Source organism: Hesperophylax consimilis, chromosome 2, assembly GCF_061612785.1.
Source record: "Hesperophylax consimilis isolate HC1 chromosome 2, BYU_Hcon_1.0, whole genome shotgun sequence".
In the NCBI taxonomy this organism is placed as follows: Eukaryota; Metazoa; Arthropoda; class Insecta; order Trichoptera; family Limnephilidae; genus Hesperophylax; species Hesperophylax consimilis.
In genome coordinates, this window is record NC_142837.1 from 46,950,818 (window position 1) to 46,971,822 (window position 21,005).

Genomic DNA, 21,005 nt, shown 5'->3' on the forward strand with positions numbered 1-21,005 from the left:
CCAATAAGCACATTGAATCACTTCGCAGTTGGCTGGACTGAATTTGCCTTTAGCGGTACGTACTGCGGCAGCGTGTTTCTAGCGAGCCTTAAACAAAAGACCAATTCTTGGAAAACGTTATAGCTGTGTTTCTCACAATTTGGATTACGTAAAAATGTAGGTATTCAACGTATCGTTTGTTTCGTGGAATACTGGTAAATGAATAATTTCGTTAACAATTTATTTGAATAACTTTTGAAGGTTATGCCCACCAACGTAATATGTAATAATTGAAGAAGAAAATAATACCCACTAATAAATTTCAAAAACATGAGACCGAACAAGTCACAGAAAATAAAAAGTGAAGGTTTGCAACAGGGGATTGAACCCAGAATTTCTGTCTTACCAGGACAAAGCTATAACCAGTAATATATGACTTCGTATCTCAATTTAAGAATTACCAATATATTTCTCATCTTATTCCCATATTTTAGCTGCTATATTTGAATAATTAGAAAGTTATTTTATTTTTCGCGTCTTGTTCCGTTTCTGATTAAATATACTGTTATTACTAAGTAATTTACCATTGAAACTGTATTCCACAAGACAAATGAACTCCTAGCGTTGAGGACAATATAAAATATATTTGTATTATTAATATGTTACGAATAATAAATTACAAAATCTATATCGATAAAATTGCAAATGTTTGTGTGTTCATAATCTTAAATCTCCGAAAGATTTTATGTACCTATATTGCATAGATGTCACCTGTGGCAGGTAAAAACATGTTTTTTTTTTAAAACAGAGCAAACTGTTTGACAAACATGTTTTCTTTTTAAATAGCGCCACCTGCATAGACATACTGAGCAACAGCAATGCAGGGCGGGGTAGAGCAAGTAATAAATAAATTTGGGAGATAATTGGTACAGCGCCGTGACATTGATTAATTTTTTGTTTTGGTTTATTTATTCATTATAAATCAAATAATACTGTTTTAAAAACTTAAGGCGATGCCATACGCAGTAATGCAAAATCATGAGTTTTTGGTTTGAAAATTTGGTCGCCTAGAAATGTTTCAGATGCTTTAATTAAATACTGCGAGTGGAACACATCTTGGCCTTTGAAATAATCGAGTATTTTTATAAGCCCAGCAAAAAAATAATGTATAAGGCCTAAGAAAACTGCTTTAAAGTTCAAAATCTCCTACTTACAAACCCATTTTCGGGTTAGAATTTTATTGTATAATGTGGAAAATTAAATTATTTATAAAATGATCGAAAAAAAAATTTTTTATGCCTGAACATCCACAAAATAAAATAAAAGGCACTTTTTGGCCATGTTTTTTTCTTGCATAAATCAAAACAGGCGGATGGTGTTAAGCGGGAATTTAAACCTTATAGCCATAACGTAAGGGTTGATAGCGGCGCAATTTAAAATATTACACGACGTAGTGCATCGCCTTAACTCAAGGATTGTTTCACGCTGTATTTGAAGAATCGCTAAAATTTTTCCGGTGTTACTAAAAAACCTGGAGAAAATTTTATTCAATTGATAAACGATCGTGTAAATGAAAACATCACTTATATAGAAACTGACTTACAGTAGTTCGTGGAAAGGTATATACATTGTGTACACAGCCAAAGGGGGTTGTTTATTTGTTGTATAAACTTGAATTTTCTCATCGAATTTCGGAATATTTCCAAGGTATGTGCTATATATATTTCTTATTTTTGAAGATGTAAAAACAAATACCGTTAAGAAATCGGATAGCAATTACATTTTAGATTTTTCTATTTGAAATAGACTTTAATATTTTTAAATTGGAATACATTCTAAAAGTCGTATAATTGACAGAATGTAATTTTTTAAAAACACATTTTTTTATTTAAAGAATCTGCAAGAAAACTGTCACTTCACTTTTAATCTTGTTAATACAATAAAAAATATTAAACTGATTCCCAGAGAATGACAACAAAAAAATGTGATTTTGAATCCATTATTAGCGCAATACACGTTGATTTCTATGATTTATATTTACATACACAAATATAAAACATTATTATGCTATTACAAACATCACTTTCATAGAAGTCTCATTAAATTTACGAGGTAAGAGTGAATTAAAAAGTAATGTGTCCGAAATAATCTAACTTTTTCATGACCGGAATTTCACGTATTGCCAATTCTTTCGGAGCCCAGTTAAAGATATTTTTTTAATAGTACCAACTTGAATCTAAACTTTCACAGTCTTTATACAATGTGTAATAAAAACAGCGTTTAAGGAATGTGTCGTTTTTCGTTAGTAAGGCTGTTAGTGTTTGCTGAAGCACAATTAACAGTATTGCAGTGTCCCCTTGGACGGACAAACAAATTCAAAAGCTTGATTGTTACTTTTGTTTTTGAATTTGGTTTATCATCTTCTTCACTGATTTAATAATAATAATGATGATAAAATTTATTCCAGAATGTATGCAGGGGTAATGCAATGCAATACATTCCATATTTGAAATAATATACAAAATTCTGCTGAATAAACTACAGCGAATTGGGATACAGGGTCAAATTTTCAAGTGGTTTGTTAGTTACCTAGAAAACAGGAGCCAAAGAGTGGATATTAACGGTACTCTAAGTGATCCAGCCAATATTAAATATGGCGTACCGCAAGGAAGTACACTAGGTCCCATATTGTTTAATGTTTATATAAATGACTTATGTAATACTTCATTTGCAGACCACATTATTACATTTGCTGACGATACAGTACTTTTATTCGAAGGCAAAACCTGGAATGAGTCTTGCATTAAAGCTGAATTTGGCATAAACAAAGTTAAACAGTGGCTAGATAGTAATCTCCTCACTCTAAACTCGGATAAAACGAAATTCATCTGCTTCAGTTCAACTCAAGCGGGTCAACCACAAGAAATTATTAACATTAGAATACACCATTGTTACGACACTATTACATGTAAATGCAATACCTTAGAATGTGTGGACAATATAAGATACCTAGGAATTATCATTGATAAATTTCTGAGATGGGACAAACACATAGCCTTTACTTCCACAAAGGTCAGGAAACTTACACATCTGTTTATAGCAATAAGAAATATTCTATGTCTAAATGATTTGAAACGAATTTACTTTGCAATGTGCAATTCCATACTAGACTATGCTTCCTTAGGTTGGGGAGGTTGTGCCAAAACCATACTCGATCCCTTAGCTAAATCCCAGAAATCGCTTATAAGAGTCATACTGAAAAAACCTTTCAGGTACCCCAGCGATTCATTGTTCGCAGAGTTTCGTGTTCTTGATGTAAGACAATTATACATGAGGAAAATCATTTTACATACTCAAAAACAGAGGCACTACTTAGCTTCCGTAAACCACTGTCATAATACAAGACATGCAAAAAAAAAACCAACAGTTCCGCCCACCACTTCCTCATCTTTAGCACAGAGACAATTCTCATACTTAGGCCCTAAACTGCTCAATCTCATACCTGATGCATGGAAGGCAAAGAGTACTAATATTCTGCGTATGCAGGTAAACAATTGGCTTCTGGTCTTGGGGAGAGTTGAATGCGAGAATATGCTAAAAAACAGTAATTAAATTGTAAATTTTGTTTTTCTTTACATTCTTCTTTACATTTTAACTTATATTGGTATTATATTAGCATTACAGGAACTGTATTTTTACATAAAGAAAGTTCGAAAATTGTTCAATTCTTCGTGATATTTTTCCTTAAAGGAAAAGTTCCTTCTTTACTTTCATTTTTTATTTTTTGTTATTTTTCATTTCCTTGTTTTATATATTAATATTTCTTTAGTTTAATATATCAGCTAAACAATAGTAAAAAAAAAAAAAATGAATATACATTTGTATTACCTTACCAACAGAATTTCTTCAATTCAGTTTCATTTTCAAATTCATTTTCTTGTTTTTATCTATTAATTCAGCTTATGTTATGTTAATTCAGTTATTATGTCAGCTAAATAATAGTAAAATATGTCGTGATATAACTGGAAGTATTCTAGAATATGAATATACATATGTATTTTTTTTTTTAACAACAGAATAGTCAACACTATAATGTACCATATATTACATGTAAAAACTTTATCATACTGGAATGTCCTAAAACGGGCAATCGCCTAGTTGGACATTTTAAGTTCATTAATTGTATTATGTAATATTTACAAACAAACAATAAATAAATAAATAAATAAATAAATAATTAGCTTAAGAAAAAAAAAATAATACATGGGTAATTCAGGCACAAAAAGCGTAATTTAAGAGGTGATTTGATAATTTGATTTTGAAATGGATATTTATTTGTATGCTTTATTTTAATCAATCCCATTTCTGCGGTAGAAGTTCTCATTTCATCTTTTTAAATGAGAATTGAAGTTTTTAACAAAATCTTAACCAGTTTAGCTGATGGAGTGGACGTACAGCCTGCAATGTTTTGTAATGTATTTTTAACCCTTCAGGACCTAGAAGTTTTACCCTTTCATGACTAGCGTACTCTGACTGGCAGAGGGTGGTGATAGAGGACACAATACAGGGGTGCAGTAAGAAGGAAGGAAAATTAACCGAAAGGGATGCCGCGATACTTGTTTGCCTAACAAAGTCATTATTCTAGGAGATTTGAATGGAAAAATAAATAAAGTTTAACGTTCGGAATAAACAACATTACCTCGGTTACCGGCTCAGGAATAAATAACATAGGGTGTTGATTTGCGAAATATGTTTTATTTTTAAAATATTCATTGGGATAGACTTTAGATACCCACGTTTACAGTCACAAATAGATTAGGTACAATGCATTAATTAAACAAAAAAAGTAATAAAAAGACCTTCTACAATTACTGACCTCTTACTAACTGGCGTACTTATTTTACCTCAAATATCAATTTAGGAGGCGGGTACGGCCGGAGCTGGCCCTATGCGGGCGTGATAGGAGTAGCCGCTACAGGCGCTAAATTTTCTAGGCGCCAAGGCACTGATAATACCTAACAAGTAACATCTCCCATTTTTCACGTAAACGGCGCTACATATAATACAAATTATCCAGATATTATTGATTAGAGTGATCACCTAACTAGGCGTCTACTGGTTTTGACAAGGAGCGTCATGATTTGACTCGCGTCAGGCGCCGTTTAGTTCAGGGCCAGCCTTATGTAGATTCGCTTTCCGATTTGATTACTGCTGACTGAGATGCATTACACGAGAGGAGTCCCTAAGGTATATTTGGTTCCTTCTTACCGAGAGGTTCGACTGCTTTCAAAGCTGTAATATCTATGTGGCCTACATTTCTAATGTAATATTATGATAATTTATTAACATTTGTTGACAGTAGCAGCTCACCCTGTAGATTTATTTATAGTATCGCTCTCGTGGGTACAACTATTCTAACTTAGTTAGTAACAACGAACTAAAATAATGTGAACTAACTTGTAAATGGTGGAATACATCAAGCGGTGGGAACATTAAGCATGTATCCAGGGCCGGCTCTTTATTCATATGGTTTAGAGTCGGTAACGAGGTAAACCCGAAGGTAAATCAAGCTAATAGCCATTGAATTAAGCCGGGGTCTTTTATTGCCATCATACACACAAGTACAAGTGCAGACTGGCCGTACATCATTATTGTTTTAATCAACATTAAAGCGCCCTGCCATTATTGTTTCAACGAACACGTAAATTTTATGTTAGACATGAAGATATACCGTGTAAACCCCAATATTCCGCGATGTTTTGGGGCGAATCACAAATTGTATCGTTAAAAATTAATTTGAATATGAAATTTTGGTAAAACAAACTTACAATTAATTTAACATTGATACAAAAATTACATATACAATAAAGAAAATCTCCATACAAAATGCCTACCCAATAGTACCCACGCAGGACGTGCAGAGCACAGATGACGTCACGCACCCATCTACCTCTTACGCTCGGGCTATCCAGTAAGATATAGATAAAAAAATTCTAACTTGGAGAATTAATATAACTTTGAAAACGAATGTTAAAAAAAATACTGGTATTTAAGTTTGAAGGTGGAAAATGGTAATATTTTATTAAAAATTGACTCAAATTCCTTATTATACGCTCAAGTTTGTATACAACTCATTGAAAATAATATAAAGGAAGCGGACAGGACAGATGCGCGCTCGGTGAATAGACAGAAGCGCTAGCATTAACTAGATCCTCAGGTTTATAACTTCTGATTTCAAAATAGTGATTTAATTACGTACATATTTACAACTGTAGCTTAAAGTTAGAGACTTACAGAAAACGCACTTACATTAAAAAAAAAAATACATGTTTTGGGTTTGCCCGAGTTGTCAGTCATAACTTATATAAAAAAATAAAATTCTAACACAAAGGTTAGAAGGAAGTTGTAATAAATTCATTTTAATTCATTTTTTTACAAATAATTAGCATCAGTTTTAAAAAATTTGTTGCAATAGTAACTGTAAATATTTTGGGAGTTGTTAAAGAATTTATTTGTGATTATTAAAAAAGTACTTAGTACCTAAGTCCTAGATATTTGGAATGCCCTTTGATTAAACGAATACATTTTCAGATTGGTGGGGTATTTCAGCATCAAATCCAAATTTAAGCTTTTTGTGAAAAAGCCGCCCAGCCGTTAAAATTCTGCTTCAGGGGGATTTTGTCTTCAGTTCCTCGCTGTTTTAATTTCTATCTCTTTCTATGTATTTAGGTATTAGATAGACCGCCGCGTGGTTTTCGTTTCTGACGGAATTTTCAGTCCGGCTAATGTGATCCTGTTTCTTGTCAATTAATATATTTACTAATATGTATACTATACCTAATATTTTACACAAATGACACATTTAAATTTTTTTGTAAACAGATAGTACTAGTTTGGAATAGATGTTTAGCAAATCATATCAATTTCGTTTATATTTGGACTTGCGATTCAATTCGAAAATGTTATTTTTATGTTTTTTTTTGTTGCATTCCTCAGCTTTCTAACAAAACAAACATTATGATTAGTTCAATTATTTTTTTTAATCCATCCAGTAAATCCCCGCATATGCTGAAAAGCAGGTACTTATTTATTATTTAAGCTCTTTTTAAATTAATTTATCAAAAAAATATTCTTAAAAAATGTTTTTATTAATACTTTCATATCAATAAGTTTTAAAAGGAATTTTTGATTTTTTAAGAAAGACAAACAACCCCGGCTACGAATAACTGACATTATTAGAAAAAACTTCCACTACCATCTTTATATTGCTAAAAATTGTTCATTATATAGTGATGGAGGATTAAACTAGTAGAGGAGATGCTCACGCACCAACTCACGCCACCTGGGTGGCAATTCAATAATTTGTTCACAGAGCTGTTGACCGGTCAGAAAGTGTAAATAATGTCTTTTTTAGTTATAAGCTTTATTTATAAAGTTTTTATTTGTGTTTGGGAAGTACGTTTCCGAGAGATGGGGAGGTTTTTAGAGACATTAGAGTAGAGATATTCAAAAAAGTTAAATGCAGGAAACTTCAATGACTAAACGAGGTTAGCACTTATAAAAAAAAGTCCAAAGAAGCTAAGGTAGCCGTCCACAAGAGGCATGGAACTGGCAGACGAAAGATGAAAGTAGACCAAATGCTGTAGAAATATATCTGGAAAAACCACGGATGATCGTATTTAAGCGTAATAAGTAAGATTAAGAGAGGGACGCTTAGATGGTATTAGTAGGCATTAGAGCGAATAAACGAAGAAATAAGTAAAAAGAGAAAACATGAGAATAATAGAAAAAATCAACGACTCCGGAGGAAGACATGACACGATCAAATGAACCAAATTCTTGTCAAGGGCCATAATAATGGAAGAGTAAATATGAGCCAATTTACGAATATGACTGAAACAATGGGTTTGTGCCAATACCCAGTTGTATGGCATTTAATCCTTTGTCTACCCTTTTGAGGAAACGGCGTGATGGTTAATTCCTTAGTTTGTTAGTTTTTAGCGGACATTGATAATAATCGTTGTAACGTAGCAAGCTCAATAAGGTGTTTAAAATAATTTAAAAAGAATTAACGCGTTAATAATAAATAAATAAATAATGTGAGGTGTTTAACAGTAATATGAACATGGCTCACTGTACAGTAGTTTCCAGGGTACACGATACTTAAGTAGTACCTAGAGTGCTCGAAACGAAGACGTTAACATTAAACCTAAACACTGAATGTTATAGTTATAGGGTAGCAGGTAGCACTGCCTCCTAACTCTCAGGCCTTTATGACCCCATCTCCTTGTGGAGTGTGTAAATCTCCTCCTGAACAGGTCAACACGAAAAGACGTGGCACTGAAATGCTTGTTTTCTTTGTTATTATTCGTGCTAGTGCTCAATTTCGAATAAGAATGGCAATAGTTTTGTTTGCAGATTTTCAGCTTTACGCTGAAAATCTGCAAACGTTTATCTATGGAATCTCCATTTTCCCTTACAGTCCCAAACAAAAATAATCACCAGATATTTAATAAACTACACCCTGAATATCCCTTTAAATTTACCACCGTTAAGAAAAGACATTTTAACGCTAGAAATATAATCATATATATATGTAGGGTCAAGTGTTGTACCTACGGACGATTTTGAATTCTATGACAAGACATCGTTCTAAATTAACTTTAAAAATAGTATAAATGGCATTTTGATGAAATTACAATACTGATGTATCAAATCATCATAAATTGCGTTTAACTTAATTGAAAATTTTAATATTATTGATGCACATTCGAATACTTTGAAATTCTCAAGCCAAGAGGGAAAATCGCACTGAAAGAAAGCAGGAGGAACTATGCATTCACATTTCAGATACATAAACACTGTTGACAAATACTTTCAAATCTAGCATAGCCAACTCCATCAACATCATAAGCTGTGCAAAAATGTCAATGTCTATCTCGAATTGGTCCTCCCCTTCTCTAAAGCACCTGAAATGAAAATGACTAACCAGTCAAGGAAGGCGGAAGGGAAAAACGAGAATTTTGCACGGAGTGCCTTATAAAAGGTAAAATATTATCTTAAATGAAGCGTTAGTAATTCTCTGAATGCATTTCAAATAAGGACCGGACACCCCTGTAAAAATATTTTCACAAAAGTCTTACCGTGATGATTCCGAGACTCATTTGACTCATTAATTGATTATGAAGACTCATACATGTAGTTTACTAAGTAGTAGATATTTTAAAGGTTGTTTTCTAAATAAAATTAAAATTTTCATTCTTTGGTAAAAATCAAGTTTGTCCAAAGGAACATTGTGCTATCCAAACGTTAAAAAAACATGTCATAATATACATTGTGCTGTCCAAAGGTAAAACCACCCCAGTCTCAAGATACATTGTGCTGTCTAAAAGTGAAATCACCCCTGTTCAAAGGTACATTGTGCTGTCCAAAGGTAAAATAACCCCTGTACAAAGGTACATTGTGCTGTCCAAAGGTAAAATAACCCCTGCCCAAAGGTACATTGAGCTCTCCAAAGGCAAAAAAATCCCTGTCCAAAGGTAACATAGTGCTGTCCAAAGTTAAAATAACCCCTGTCTAAAGGTACATTGTGCTATCCAAAGGTAAAATAACCCATATCCAAACGTAGAAAGCATTTACTTCACCTCTGGAAATAATTGCACTTTTTTCAATTCCGATTAATCAAAATTAATTGAAAAATAATAACGAAAAAAATTGTATTAGTTGCATAATTGATCGATTCATGGAATTTAAAAAAAGATAAGCCGTTGTCGTGGTCCAATTTAAAGAAAAAAACATAATGAAGTTAAAAAATACATAATTTTTCAAAGGTATACAAAAGATACGCTTAAAATTGACCCTTTGACGAAACTCTAAAGAGAAATCAGTCATCAACAGCTTTCGCATAAAGTCAATGTTTTGTTTTCTCGTATGACTCTTTGCACTTGCCTTTCGTCTTATTTTGATTAGGCAATATGAACAGTAATTACGTTTTTGGGTGAAAGCTGTTCTGGAATGTCTTCTTGCGAGTAAGGGACGTGTTTTGTAAAATTGAAAAAACTTTAAATCTTAAAGTTTAAAGATAATCATGCATCATTTTGACTCGCACGGTTATTTAATTTCCGAATTTGTGGGATTTACCTCCATGACGCTTACGTCTTCTGAAGGGCGGGGTAGGTACTGACTGGGATGTCACGCCACAGGCGCAATGATCAACCTCGCTCGCTTACATCATTGAAACAAACTACACCAATACATAATTTAATCAAACATTAATACTAATTAATTATGTTATTTACTGTTAGTGACTTTTTTATGTTTTAAAATAAGACGAATTATTTGTTTGCACTCGTACAAACGCAATATGAGTATGAATGAATAGTTTTATCTGTATAAAAACTCAATTATTTCAAGAAAGGCATAAATACAACATTGGATTGTATAACCGATACAATTTTGTATTTGTGTCCCTTTCTTGAAAGAATTGAGTTTTTACACGGACCAAATTATGTTTTTCATATTCATATTGCGTATGTAACGACGTAAACAAATAATTCGTTGAATATTTTAGAGCATAACTTGCAACTTGTATTTTCGCCATCTATTGACTCGGAGATTATAACTTACGTTATGTCTACCTTTAATATAAAATATAATATTTTGACATAAAACAATATTGTATTAGTGATAAATGACAACCAATGAGATAAAATAAATCTAATGACAGTTAAAAATAAATTGGATAACAGTCTAATGGACTGGATTTTAAAATGAATAAAATAAAAACATATTATAAAGCACTTGCCGTTGGTGATTTTATAAAACAAAAGCATTTAAAAGTCCACTGCTTTTCGTGTTAAGCTTTTTATAAATGATTCAACTCAAAGCTGTTATGTTCTCATTCCCCTTTACAAATCCATCCCATACGTTATTATTAAATCCGCATTGAAGGCTTTCTTTAATAAAAACTCTTTTTCCAGATCCCGATTGACGTATTTTCATCGCTCCAGCTCAGACCAGGTAAGAAACATATTTTGATTTATTCAATGGCTTATTTAGGCTGTTCAGTACAGAGTTAACTCTGAAGAAGAGTTTACGTTGAAATATTCATGATGTGTTATCCCGGGCTTCCACTCCTCCGCACCCGCACCCCCACCCCCACCCACAGCCCTCCTGTTATCGCCCATTGTTCGGAAAACAATCATAAAGACATTACGCGCGCAAAGTCATATTATTATTTGTATGTTATCTTTTATCTGTTCGCGTGAGATAATTGTGTTTATCCAATGAAAGAAAAGTAAAACCTTTTACATCCCGCGAACAAAGTAGGTGTTTTCCTTCGTTAGACTGGCGTCTAAGATTACACACACAGTTGTAGTAATAATCTAGAATGTTTTTTGAAGACAATGAACTGTAAGACGGAATTTCGTCTCGAGGGAATGCTACATCACGCTGTTGACACGCTACGCGGTACGAGTTACGAGGAACTCTACGAACTACTGAGGAATCCTAGAGTTCCATGAATCTTTTAGAATTTCAGTCTAATATAAATGTATCTAGTATCTATTCTAGCAAACGTGTGACTAAAGGGTTGATTATTTACTTGTTATTCGACTTCCTCTGATCGTCTTCTCCGACGATGGTAAAAATAAGAGAAAGGGGTCACATTATGTACTACACATGATATTAGTATATGAGCTCACCCATAGATTGGCCTAGGTTAGTCTATTGGTTAATGGTTACCCTCAAACGACGTTAGCTGTCGAGTATTGTAGAGACTGAGGGGATAGTAAATAATGGGGGAACCTCAAAGTTGGGGTCCATATTATTTCAACCGCCTGCTAATTGAGATCAGAACAATGTTTATGTTTGGTATGTTACGATGGTGGAATCTCGACTATAGCGGGATTTTTTAAATTGTATTTTTTTTTAATGGGTCACGAATAATCTGACAATATTTAAAAACCTCCCACTATAACCACAGTAAGCGGAAAATGTGACTTGTGTTGTGATGAACGACTTAGCCAGCTGATGCGCAAATGATGCCAACGTGATGCCAACTCATTCACTGACTGGTCCACTAAAGATTACACGATAACGACATTTCTTAAGTTTTTTTCATCTCTATTAAACCTGCCACATGGTTTTTGTGAGGGCTGCAAAACCTGGAACTCGCATCTTTGTGAGGTTCGTGCATTATAATAATCATGAAATCTTATATTGTAGGTACATTTTTATTGACATAACGGTGGCTTATAAATAATTCAACTCATTTTATAATTCTGTTTCCGATATTGTGTTGCTTAGGAAAATTTATTTAATAATTCATTCGTGTGTTCATAATAGTATATAGTCCATTGAAGTATAGAGTTTCACGCGCATTAAAATATATTCTTGATAATATACCTTACATCCTGATGAAGAAACTATTTTTTCTGCAACATGTTGATAAATTTGTGTAAACAAGCTTTTTTTTATTTAAATTAATAATATCTGGACTTCTGCACTTCTATGGGATATTCATATATTTTATTTAATTTATACATAAATTGCATACAATATTTATGGAAAAAAACATAATACAGTACGAATGAGGTAGGTATCACAATCATTTTATTCAATTTTAATAATGCTCTCAATTAAGGTAAAAAGAATTTAATTACGAATATTATAAGTTTTTATATAATTAGTTTAATTTTCATAACAATATATGTCCCCGAAACGTAATTATATATTTCGTAATAATCGGATGATTTAAAAATTACTTTATTTGTATGTTACGAATAAAGATTTACTAAGGAGGCTACATTTGAATTTGTTTCGTTGTATGAATATTATTTCTAAGCAGTCGATGTAAAAGAATGCGGAAATGATATTATCGGAATCTCCGATCTGCAGGTCCCCTCGCTGACTAAATGGTTGGTATATAATGGATAATGAGCCGGTCTCCGTATCGATATTGTAGCATTGGATTGGATTCTTGCCATTGTGGATTAAAGTTATCCAATTGAGTATTCCAATCAGATATCTCCTGAAATGGAAGAGTTGCCCGCTCTCATTAAACTCTTCGTTTATCTCTTATTTCTGCTCTTTCCTTTTCCTCCCCCTCCTTTTCTAGAGGTTCATCCCTTATTCTCCGTCTTTCCCTACCTTTGCTCACGCGGACAATAAAAACCTTATGTCCTTTTCTTCGAAGCTCGACCATTGAAAGGTCCAATTATTGGACGGAACGTGTGTGGTTTTATTCCTTGATTTAACGCACAAATCCCTGCCCAAATACGTCGATGATTAGGGTTTGGACGCTTAGTGCACAAATTTACGGGGTTGTATTTTTATAACTGTAGACCGTTTTTGTACGTTTTATTATTTGCCCACAGCCGGTAGTGCCTATTCAAAAGTTTTCAAGTACACCGTCAAACAAATACTAAAAAGCGTCGAATTTTAACGCTTATTTCGATTCCGGTAAAAATGAAATATTAAATTGAAAACTCATTGATATGTTTTTAATTTCGTTATGTTTTAATTTTGATAAATTATGTATATTTTCATCGCAAATTAAAAACAATTTTCGCCAATGTTAAATTATGTCCCACACGCAAACCCGGTGAACACAGAACGATGTAATTTTAATTTCCATTCAAATGTTAAATAAATTAATAATGTGAATTCTCGCTTTATTGTACCTCAAGGACATTTATTGGAAAATAAAAAAATCTTATAACCAAATTATCCAACCGGGTTTTGTAGTATTGTTTGTAGTTGTCACCAACTGACACGTCAATATACAACAACTCGTTCTTTCTTTTTTTTTCTTGTGTTCAGTTATATTATGATACTTACAGTTTTAGAAAGAGAGAACATCAAGCATTGTCTTTGCATTTAAAACTTTGACATAATATATAAATTCAAGCATTTTAAATTGAATAGAATCAAATTAACTTTTCAATCTGACAGACTTTGTTACTTACATGATAAATAACTACGCACTGACTCACCGAGCCATACTAATAAACGTATTTTAAAATTTACACAATTGATAAACAACCATTGTATGGTAAATAGCTGTTTATTAGTTGGTAAGGGATTGACGGTTGAAAATAAATGTTATTGAAGAAGAAAATAATACTAATAAATCTAAACAAAACATGAAACAGAACAAGATACAGAAAAATTAATACTTAACGGTCTCAACTGGGAATCGAAAGCAGATAGAAAACTGAGACAGTCGGAATTCTTTCAGCAATAATTTCAGATTGGAGCATATTGTGCATCATCGTGCCATACGATACAGCTAATGGCGTAGGCGACTGCTGGAGCATTTTTGGAGGAGGCCCACCACTTCCCCGCCCTGTTTTAGGTACTGATGGTACCCCTTCAGAGCTCTCGCAAGGACGCTAATTTTTTAAAAAACGAATCTACATTTAAAATTTCAAAACAAGACCTCCAAAATGTCCATGCATACGATGTTATTCGCAGTATGCAAGTGCTGTGTTTTAATAATTTTAGTAAGTTCTATTCTACTTGGTTAATATAATAAAAACACATTTACAAAATGTCAACAATAGGTAGAGAAGAATTAAAATAATACACAGCCACCTACAAAGAGAACAAAAAAGAAAAATGGTAAAGTATGCGCCTCTTTCTGTGGTGAAGGGGGTGTCGATACCCACTAACAGGCAGACCTAGGGAGAGAAAGCTGGGCGTTGGATTGGCTTCACGAGAATCAGGTTCCGCGCCCCTAAGCCAGGAAACCGGTTGTGCCTCGACGAGAAGTGTGAGTTGGGGTTGGGAATATCCCGAAGACCATGAGGAGAAAGCGTCGGAATACCTGGAGGCAGGGCGGAAGGTTGCCGATCCACGTTCGGCCCATCCTCAGTCCAGTTCCTGACCTCAGGGGAGGCGCTGCGAGCAGACGATGACACAGATCCCTCATCGTGATTTGATCTTGAAGTTTGATATGCACGGACGAGGTCTTCTGTCACCCCAGAGTTGGGGTACGCCGGACTGACACAAGAAAAATATAAGTTCAGTGCTACTACCAGCAAGCAGGTCACTCTATAGTAGAAAAGAAAGAACAAGATACAAAGCAGTGTATAAAAATAAAAGAAAATCTTAAAAAAATTATAAGCAGAATCAGTCTGTTACAAAATATCCAAAATAACCTGCAATAAGAGATAGAAAGTAAACATTAGATGCAAATAATAAACATTAGTATAATCAGGAACAGAAAATTTGTAGAATGCTAATTAATACAGTAAATAAACAGAAAGAAAAAGAAAAAAAAAACAGTTATAAATATGTACATGAAAACAATTGTCTCGTAGTCCATTGTGTCCAGGAGCAACACCTGGCGTTAAAGCTATCGATTTTAGTCTAGTACTCGACTCTAAGATCAGACCATCTCTCAACCCAGATCTTTGTATACTTCCTCAGACACTCGAAATTCACTTTGTTCGAGACGAGATCGGAGTTCCAAACCGGTCTCGTTGTTACTTCCAAACCGGCCAATAATTCATCTCTTGCATCCATCATAATCTCACAGTGCCACAAAATGTGCTCAGCGGTTTGATCAGAACTACCACACGCGCAGTTTGGATGTGGGGACAGGGAGAGTCTATGTAGTCTCCCCCTGAACTCACCATGTCCTGACAAAATTTGGGTCATGTGATGATCCAATTTAATGTGGGCTCCTTCCATTCTGATTTTAACTGATGGGAAGAAGGAGAAAGTCCATCTTCCCATATTCGACCTATCCCAGCGAGATTGCCACTCGTTGAGTGACAAATCACTCATTTGTCTAAGCAGTCCAGGAAGAGTCCCGACACCGCCTGGCGTAAGAGTTACGCCGAGATGGGTAGCGGGGAGTCCCCTGGTCAACTTTTTCTTCGTTAAAACCTCCCTAATTTCTAGATCGATTGGCAAAATACCGGCCAACACGGGCAAAGCGTCTGAAGCAACGGTTCTATAAGCACCGGAGAGCGCCAGCAAGGGGGTTCGCTGACCCCTCTTGAGAGCCGAGAGTATAAGCGAATTCCCCAAACGGTGCTCCCACACAGAGGCAGCATACGAGACTTGCGCCACGTATGTACCCCTATAAAGTAGTCGCAGCGCTGGGGATCGCAACCCCCACTCAGCTGTAGAGATTCTTCTCAGTTTCAAGAAGAGGGCCTGGGCCTTGCTGGAGACCTCTTTAACATGAGTTAAAAAGGAAGACGATCGATCTAGTGTTACACCAAGATATTTGACAGAGTCTGCAAATTGAATAGTGGAGGCTCCCATTCTGATGAAAGGATTTCTTCCTCTACTGAGGGTGCCTTTCATCAAGAGTCCCACGGTCTTTTGGGGGGCAAAGTTCAACTTGTTCCTCTCACCCCAACTGAGGATTGCTCGCAAACCTTCTTCAGCCTTTCTTTCCACTTCCCTTCTGCTGTCCCCCGAGACCAGATACAACTTATCATCAGCGTAGTCGACCGATGTGCATCCTTCAGGAAAGGGTAACCTGGAGGAGTCATCAAAATTTATATTCCAATATTTAGGTGCCAATATGGAGCCTTGTGGGCATCCCTTATCAACCTTACGCACTATTTTCTGATCACCATAAACGATCTCTATTGTGCGATCATTTAAGTAATCGCAGTTGATTTTAAAAAGGTCTGGTGGGCAGCCTCTATTTTTAATTTTGGTGATCAACATCGGCCACCACGCGTGATCGAAGGCACCAGTTATATCTAAGAAGATTCCAATGACATACTTCTTTGGACAGACCTTCACCCATTCAAGCGCATACATAATGGCGTGCTCGGTAGATTTCCCAGGGACGAAGCCAAATTGTCGCTCACATGCTGGTGAAAGATATTGCTGCAACCTGTTATTTATTAGTGTTTCCAAAATTTTGCTGAAAACAGGCAAAAGGGTGATTGGACGGTAGGCCTTCACGTCCGTCCTGAGTTTGTCGTTTCCCTTTGGGATAATCTTGAGCACACCTCTCTTCCATTCCGTAGGGAAAACTCCTCTACGCAGACATGTTTCCATAACCTGGAACAACTCTTCCTTGGCATGGATCCAGACGTTCTTCGCTATTATACCATTAAGACGATCGTGCCCTGGTGCCTTCTTCGGACCCAAACCCTTAATTATAACATCAATTTCAGCCTTAGTTACTTTTAGCGTTCTATCCTCACTGGCGAGGATCCTAGGTTGAAGCCGTGACAGAGCTCTTATCTGTTTGTGGTGGTCGTTTTCCCCGATTACTGAGTCTAATGGAACTAATTTATCCAACAAGGTGTTTAGTGTGCTGGTCACATCGGTACTCTCAGAGTTCCCAGAGGGATTATCCGATATGACGCTAGTCAAATACCGGTCAGAACCTTTTCCCGTTTTTTCGATTGCGCTGTGGATTTCCCACGGGTTGGCGTTACCCACTTGTTTTACCCAATTGTGCCATGCAGTTCGTTTTGCCGAGAGGATAGATAATTTGAAAGCTTTCCTGGCCCTACTGACACGAGTCTTAAGAGATGTGAGCATCTCTTGCGTGCCACCAGTCCTCTTTAGGGATCCAAGTGCCCTAAAAGCCCTCTTATAGTCCCCCTTCAGCAAAGTCAACTCACTCGACCACCACGGCGTTCTAATAGCGGTTTTTGGGTTTGATCTTCCCAAAGACCGTTCAGCAGCTGACACAACGGCTGCGTTAAAGTAATTCCCCAAATTATCCGGATCGTTTGCTGCTACGTTGTGAAATCCCCTTAGAGTGTCACGTAGAGCCTCCCCAAAGTTATCCCAATTCGCCCCTGTGGTTTTGAAGTTCCAGGAGGTTTTCGGAGCATGGGTCTTCTGGACCCCCACAGCAAAAGTAATTAATCTATGATCGGAGACAATTGCGCTATCATGGACCTTCCAGTTTGACATCCTGGTCGCAACTGATCCAGAGCAAAGAGTTAGATCTATGTTGCTCTCCCCATGTATGTTTGCGAATGTGGTTAAGTGACAGTTTTCATTTAATAGTAATAGACCTTGCGCAGCAATTAGATCCTCAACGGCGTCTGATCGTTCCGTTCTATGATTATTATCGTCAAACCACATTGGGGAGCGAGCATTAAAGTCACCTCCAATAACTATGTTACGGCCTTTAAGCGCGTTAAGGGCGCGCGTCAAGCTCAGAATGTGTGGTCCGACAGGGTTGCTATATTTAAAGTAGACTGAGATTAAAATAATCTCTATCTGGCCAAAATTAATAGATACACAGGTTTGGTATTCGTTCGACAGGCCAACCAGGAGGAGGGGGCTGATCAATGTGGTATTGACCAGGACACCCGCCCCCGGTGATCTGCCTACTTCAAGCACCGCCCCTGGATGACTTACTGGTGTTCTCCCTTGCCAGGTGTATTGCTCCTGGATGAGCATAAGGTCGATTTTCAGGTCGGACATGACCTTCAGCGCCTCGAGCGTAGCTGCCCGAGATCTCTGGAGGTTGATCTGACCTATGGTAAAGAGAGGGTTAACGGCCATAATCAGTCATTCTGACCTGAGCGTTTATGGCAGCCAACTGGGCCGGGCATTGTCTGTCACCTGTTGTGTGGTTGGACGGCTTCTTGAAACGGCTACAAGTAGCACAGACAGCCGCTTTGCCTTTGTTGGGGCAGACTTCGAAATCATGTCCAGTTGTTGCACAATGTCTGCAGATGGCAGCTTCCTGTGTACAAACCTTCGAAATATGACCATACAAATGGCATTTGAAGCATCTAGTGGCTCCAACGAAATCTCTAACCCTACAAGAATTCCAACCAAGGAAACAATGGCCACTGTCGATTAGAATTTTCCTGGCCTCGGGATGGCAGGTTAAGATCATGTTCATATACGGCCCGTCCCTCTTTCCGAAGAGCGAGACTCGTCGCATGGTCCTTATGTGATCTTCCTTGGTGAGGCTACCTTTATCTGAAATGTTATTAGTATAAATTTCCTCAAAAAGGGCCACGTCTGAGCTTGCTTCTCCTCTTGGGACGTCATACAAAACGATTTTGGGTAATCTGCCTTGGGGGGAGATCATCTTAATTCCTTGGGCGCTTAGTTTTTCTTCAGCCTTTTTGATGTTATTTAGACCTCCAAGAGAGGTGGTCTGTAAGGCCAGGCCAGCTCCCTTTATCTTACGAGTGCGCACCACTTGAAAGCCGTCCTTTTTAGGATCTAGAATTTCTGTGAGCGCTTTCTGTAGTTGTTCAGAAGTTTTACCCTCCGCGATCGAAGGGTAAAACAGCACCGTAGGTTGTTTTTGAGGTGTTGGTCGCTCTAACCCATTAAGTACAATGGTCTGTGATGCTGGGGCTCCCGAGGCTACACTGACATAACTCCTTCTTTGTGGTACAGTGACAGGCGGTTGTACTATGATTTTGTCCATTTTATCTGACATCTTTTGTTGAGCTTCCAAAAGTTCCTCAATGGTTGCACCTCTCGTTTTTACTTTTGTAAGTTCAATCGTCATGGAGGTCAAATCCGTCATGAGTGCATCTACCAAGGTGGTAATTTCCGTTTTGTCGGTTTTATTTAATCTATTGCTGCCATCATTAATAATTCTAACAATCCTCATCAGTTTTTCCATAGAGGGGATAATCCGTTCTTGTTCGCTATTAGGTGAATCATTAATTCTGGCACGTTTCCTATTTTCCTGGTTAGGTGAGTTTTCGATCGAAACTATGGTAGGGTTTGGTTGGTCATCAAGTAGCACGACTTGCTTGTCGCCTTTGTCTCTTTTATCACTCTTATTTTTTTTTCGTGGTTTCTTGTTTTTTGCTGGAGCAGTGGCCAGTTCAATTGGTAGCCAGCAGGAATCGGCCAGCCTCTAGGCTGTCAATGGCTTATTCAGTCGGTAGCCAGGAAAAATTGGCCAGCCTCTAGGTTTTCAGCATCAATGGCTAATTCAGTCGGTAGCCAGCAAGAATTGGCCGGCCTCTAGGTATTCAGTGGCAGTGGGCAGTTTAGTCGGTAGCCAGCAGGTATTCTTCAGCGTCTAGGTTTTCAGCATCAATGCAGCAGGCATGGACCAGCCTCTAGGTGATCAGCGGCAGTGGGAAGTTCAGTCGGTAGCCAGCAGGTATTCGTCAGCCTTTGGGTTGTCAGCATCTGTAGCCGGTTCAGTCGGTAGCCAGGAGGAATTCATCAGCCTCTATTTTGTCAGCATCAATGCAGCAGGGATTGGCCAGCCTCTAGGTAATCAGTGGCAGTGGGCAGTTCAGTCGGTAGCCAGCAGGAATTCAGCGGCGGCATTGTCATTTGATTATAAGAGCCGGCACACGGAGACGCCCCATTATTGTAATGATGACAGACGCGTCTGGCTCAGCTGATAGAGTGCCGGCCGTAAACAGCTCGTTGCAAATAGTTTTAATCTTCAAAATTATTGTGCCGTGATTGAGGAACAGAAGCGACTACAGATTTCAGTTGACACTCAGGAATTTATAATTAACAGATCGCGTTTTAACTGAAGGTGTTCCGTCCACTCGTGTTAATTTCTGAAACTTGACTGAGCCAATATTGTGTTTTAGTTGCTATTTATAATTTCACTTACAAGTTTTTGTGAAGTCAATATCATCACCACAACTTGTTTATCATTCCAGACGCATGTGTAGGTGCCGACGTAGGTGCGAATAATATTTCACCCGGCGACTGGTTTTGTTAATATTTTGCCGCCTGGTAACAGATTGATAGATTTTTCAACTGGTAAATATTACAATTTGGAAAAAGGGGGTTATCAAACCTTCAGGTGTTTCTTACTTCAAGATATTAATACAGTGGTTGGCAACAACTTAATCTAGTTGTATGATATGATGTTCGATACAAATAGGATGCATGATTTGGGCAACATGCTTGGGGGTACTATTGATATATTTAAATAACATTTATAGAAACAATTGTAATTAATACCAGCACTTTGTTGCCACTACAAATTATAGTAGCGTTGGTATTGTAGTTTTAGTGATTTGTATTATTTTATTTGTAATATTTTTATAGTTTCTTTTTTATTTTATGTTACTGTTACA

The 21,005-nt window shown here is 36.6% G+C and overlaps 1 long non-coding RNA gene across 1 annotated transcript in view; it reads left to right on the forward strand.

The window, feature by feature from the left end:
* LOC149426068 (uncharacterized) overlaps window positions 1-21,005 on the forward strand; it is a 331,284-nt gene that overhangs the window by 107,097 nt on the left and 203,182 nt on the right. Inside the window, exon 2 of the long non-coding RNA XR_016304342.1 lies at window positions 10,959-10,998. This is a non-coding gene — a long non-coding RNA (uncharacterized LOC149426068). The remainder of the gene's footprint in view (window positions 1-10,958; window positions 10,999-21,005) is intronic.